General features: G+C 52.0%; 1 non-coding gene across 1 annotated transcript in view; it reads right to left on the reverse strand.

Annotated features, from left to right (window-relative positions):
* LOC126417706 (small subunit ribosomal RNA) overlaps nucleotides 1-1,202 on the reverse strand; it is a 1,909-nt gene extending 707 nt beyond the window's left edge. Inside the window, exon 1 of the ribosomal RNA XR_007575774.1 lies at nucleotides 1-1,202. This exon is cut by the window's left edge and continues 707 nt beyond it. This is a non-coding gene — a ribosomal RNA (small subunit ribosomal RNA).
* Between the last annotated feature and the right edge of the window lie 3,798 nt (nucleotides 1,203-5,000).

Raw genomic sequence — 5,000 nt, forward strand, 5'->3', positions numbered from 1 at the left:
AACCCAAAAGCTTTGGTTTCCCGGAGGCTGCCCGCCGAGTCATCGGAGGAACTGCGGCGGATCGCTGGCTGGCATCGTTTATGGTTAGAACTAGGGCGGTATCTGATCGCCTTCGAACCTCTAACTTTCGTTCTTGATTAATGAAAACATACTTGGCAAATGCTTTCGCTTCTGTTCGTCTTGCGACGATCCAAGAATTTCACCTCTAACGTCGCAATACGAATGCCCCCGCCTGTCCCTATTAATCATTACCTCGGGTTCCGAAAACCAACAAAATAGAACCGAGGTCCTATTCCATTATTCCATGCACACAGTATTCAGGCGGGCTTGCCTGCTTTAAGCACTCTAATTTGTTCAAAGTAAACGTGCCGGCCCACCGAGACACTCAATAAAGAGCACCCTGGTAGGATTTCAACGGGGTCCGCCTCGGGACGCACGAGCACGCACGAGGCGGTCGCACGCCTTCGGCTCGCCCCACCGGCAGGACGTCCCACGATACATGCCAGTTAAACACCGACGGGCGGTGAACCAACAGCGTGGGACACAAATCCAACTACGAGCTTTTTAACCGCAACAACTTTAATATACGCTATTGGAGCTGGAATTACCGCGGCTGCTGGCACCAGACTTGCCCTCCAATAGATACTCGTTAAAGGATTTAAAGTGTACTCATTCCGATTACGGGGCCTCGGATGAGTCCCGTATCGTTATTTTTCGTCACTACCTCCCCGTGCCGGGAGTGGGTAATTTGCGCGCCTGCTGCCTTCCTTGGATGTGGTAGCCGTTTCTCAGGCTCCCTCTCCGGAATCGAACCCTGATTCCCCGTTACCCGTTACAACCATGGTAGGCGCAGAACCTACCATCGACAGTTGATAAGGCAGACATTTGAAAGATGCGTCGCCGGTACGAGGACCGTGCGATCAGCCCAAAGTTATTCAGAGTCACCAAGGCAAACGGACCGGACGAGCCGACCGATTGGTTTTGATCTAATAAAAGCGTCCCTTCCATCTCTGGTCGGGACTCTGTTTGCATGTATTAGCTCTAGAATTACCACAGTTATCCAAGTAACGTGGGTACGATCTAAGGAACCATAACTGATTTAATGAGCCATTCGCGGTTTCACCTTAATGCGGCTTGTACTGAGACATGCATGGCTTAATCTTTGAGACAAGCATATGACTACTGGCAGGATCAACCAGGGAGCTGCGTCAACTAGAGCTGAGCAGCCGGCCGCCCGGGAGTGTGTCCCGGGGGCCCGCGCGAACACGCAAGCGTCCGCTCAATTATTCTGCAAACAGGAGGAGGCTGAGCTCCCCTGCACAACACACCTCGAAACCCTCTCAGGTCCCGGCGGCGCGCAGCGCCGTCCTAAGTACTTGGTCGGGTTCGAGAGAGGCGCAATCGCCCGGAGTTAGGCGAGTAGACGCTTTAGGTGCGACCACCCGTGCTCCCAACTGAGCTTGCCGCTGCCGACAGAGGCCCGGGAGCGTGCTGTCGTGGCATTGCCGGCGGGAGACAACACGCGCCACCTACGGTGACCGGCAGCTCCAACGCCAGCGCCACAGAAGGACAAAAGCCCCACTTGGGTGCCGAAGCGAACTCTCCCAGCACAGCGCACGCGCCAACACGTCCGCACAGCTGCGATACAAACCACCTGCGAGAACCGCTGGGGCGACCGAGCAGCAGACGGCGTCGCGGCGCCGAGCGCCGAGCGGCGGCGCATCCTCAGCGCACACAGTCCTCAATCGGACCAGCACACTGCAGATGGCCACCGCGCTTCGCACCGGGCCCGCGAGGACCTACTTTGGCCGCAAGGCGCCGCGAGCAGGGGGCGCCGGCGCGCAGCTGCGCCGCCTGCCGCGTCCGTCGGCCGGCGCGCCTGCCACTGGCCGCCCCCACCAGCCGGCTGTAGCGCGTGCGCCCACGCACCGCGCTGCCAGCACGCCGGGCGGCCCCCCCTCACCGGCCGGGGACGGTCCCACCCAGCCACCGCCGCGTATCGCCTCACACCCAGATCCCCTTTCACGTTCGTGGGCATGGTGGGTCCCCTTTCACGTTCGTGGGCATGGTGGGTATCCCTGAAACAACCGGTTAATAGCTCGACCGATCGTCGCCAACACTGATTCACCTCTAGCGAGAACAACCGCACCACAACGGGTTACCTGTTGTTCATTTGCGTAACGTCACCAGCAAACGTAGACGTCCATCGCCATTTGCAACGAGTATTGCATGCCTGTGTCAGGTGTCACAACACACTACGTCTGCCCACATAGACGCAACAACATGTGCACGCCTCGAGAACACGTGGAAGGTAGCCCCCGTACGTATGCGGTGTCCATTGCGCGAACGACTGTCAGCCGGCCTCTGCAGGATGTCGCAGATGTGGAACGCGGTGCAACATGCTATCACGGTGTGTGAGAAGAGACGACTACGTCCGAATACACGCTCCACCACATCAACAGACTGCTCATGCTGATCGCCATCCAGGGCGTCCGTTCCTCCCACACGTCTGAATGGCGTACCACACTGCAATCCAGCTCTTATAGGGAGACGACACGTAGCTGCGTGCACAATATTTGGACTGTATGGTCTGCCGTTGCTAGGCGCAGTCGTCGTACGGTCACACATGTGCCACGATGTATCATTCAGTACATACGGACCAATGTGCAGTACAGTTTGTGGGTATTGCGTACATCGGCGGACAGGTGACAGGCCGTACCACAACGTAGGCTGAGTACGTCGGCATGCGAAGGGCATTGAACATGCAAACTTCTCAACGACCAGCTTGCGAAGGCAGGGGGGAAGGGGGGGGGGGCATGTACGTCCTGCTGCTATCCACATTAGAGTGTATAGCAGGAGCATGTGGAAAGTCAGCAACACCTGCAAGGTGTTTAACATGACGCGATACACAGGGGACCGGGCAGTGCGAATAGCGAACTATATTGCGAGGGTTGCGGTTAGGCAACACTACACTAATTTAACGAGTTGCATAACAATTACAGAGCAGGTTCAGCGACAACGTGCGTCAGGTTAAGGCGCAATATAGGTTATGTTGAGGCGCAATATAGGTTAGGTTGAGGCGCAATATAGGTTAGGTTAAGGCACAACATGGGTTACGTTAAAGCGCAAATTAGGTTATGTTAAGGCACAACATGGGTTACGTTAAGGCACAACATGGGTTACGTTAAGGCACAACATGGGTTACGTTAAGGCACAACATGGGTTACGTTAAGGCACAAATTAGGTTACGTTAAGGCACAAATTAGGTTACGTTAAGGCACAAATTAGGTTACGTTAAGGCACAAATTAGGTTACGTTAAGGCACAAATTAGGTTACGTTAAGGCACAACATGGGTTACGTTAAGGCACAACATGGGTTACGTTAAGGCACAACATGGGTTACGTTAAGGCACAAATTGGGTTACGTTAAGGCACAAATTGGGTTACGTTAAGGCACAAATTGGGTTACGTTAAGGCACAAATTGGGTTACGTTAAGGCACAAATTGGGTTACGTTAAGGCACAAATTGGGTTACGTTAAGGCACAAATTGGGTTACGTTAAGGCACAAATTGGGTTACGTTAAGGCACAACATGGGTTACGTTAAGGTACAACATGGGTTAGGTTAAGGTACAATATGGGTTAGGTTAAGGTACAATATGGGTTAGGTTAAGGTACAATATGGGTTAGGTTAAGGCACAATATGGGTTACGTTAAGGCACAACATGGGTTAGGTTAAGGCACAACATGGGTTAGGTTAAGGCACAACATGGGTTAGGTTAAGGCACAACATGGGTTAGGTTAAGGCACAACATGGGTTAGGTTAAGGCACAACATGGGTTAGGTTAAGGCACAACATGGGTTAGGTTAAGGCACAACATGGGTTAGGTTAAGGCACAACATGGGTTAGGTTAAGGCACAACATGGGTTAGGTTAAGGCACAACATGGGTTAGGTTAAGGCACAACATGGGTTAGGTTAAGGCACAACATGGGTTAGGTTAAGGCACAACGTAGGTTAGGTTAAGGTACAACGTAGGTTAGGTTAAGGTACAACGTAGGTTAGGTTAAGGTACAACGTAGGTTAGGTTAAGGTACAACGTAGGTTAGGTTAAGGTACAACGTAGGTTAGGTTAAGGTACAACGTAGGTTAGGTTAAGGTACAACGTAGGTTAGGTTAAGGTACAACGTAGGTTAGGTTAAGGTACAACGTAGGTTAGGTTAAGGTACAACGTAGGTTAGGTTAAGGTACAACGTAGGTTAGGTTAAGGTACAACGTAGGTTAGGTTAAGGCGCAATGTCGGTTAGGTTAAGGTACGATATAGCTTAAGTTAAGGTACAATATAGCTTAGGTTAAGGTACACATTGTTGTAGGGAAAGGTGTATTTGGGGGGGGGGGGCGGCAGGTTCGTTGATAGTGATTATCGTAAGTGCATGCCTGCGGGATCATCCGATTTGTCACGTCAGGATGCACTTGTGGCTCATGACAGGCGGCGTTCCGATTCCAAGGTTGTGGCAGATCTGTGTCTTTCATTCCTGCCATTGTTTGTGTACTGTGACAGGAGGCAGTATTGTGATGTTGGGTGCACCCCTGTGTAGGACATGTGTGGGTGTTCGTGGCTTAGCTGAGCAATGGCGGATGTCGGAAGGGTGGGATATTCTGTTTTCTGGGTGGACCTCCCGGTCTGGTTATGATAGTGTGGATTGTGTAATGTGGCGGAGAGGATGCACTGGATGTTCTTCCATGCTGGTGGTTAGATATTGTGTGTGTGTGTGCCTGTTACAGGCAGAGAGTAGTGTGTGATAAGAGAGTAGTGTGTGATAAGAGTGTCTGGCTGACGTGTGGTTCTCATTATGTGCAGAGTCTTTCAGCATGTATAGGGACGGTTGTATATATTATCTGTATTCTGATGGCTCTGCATCTATTACTAATCAGTGCCGTGTCTACGGTTACTCTGGTTCCAGTCGAAACTGTTCTATCTCTGTACATTAGTGACACTGCG

Source organism: Schistocerca serialis, chromosome 8 (genome assembly GCF_023864345.2).
Source record: "Schistocerca serialis cubense isolate TAMUIC-IGC-003099 chromosome 8, iqSchSeri2.2, whole genome shotgun sequence".
Taxonomy (NCBI): domain Eukaryota; kingdom Metazoa; phylum Arthropoda; class Insecta; order Orthoptera; family Acrididae; genus Schistocerca; species Schistocerca serialis.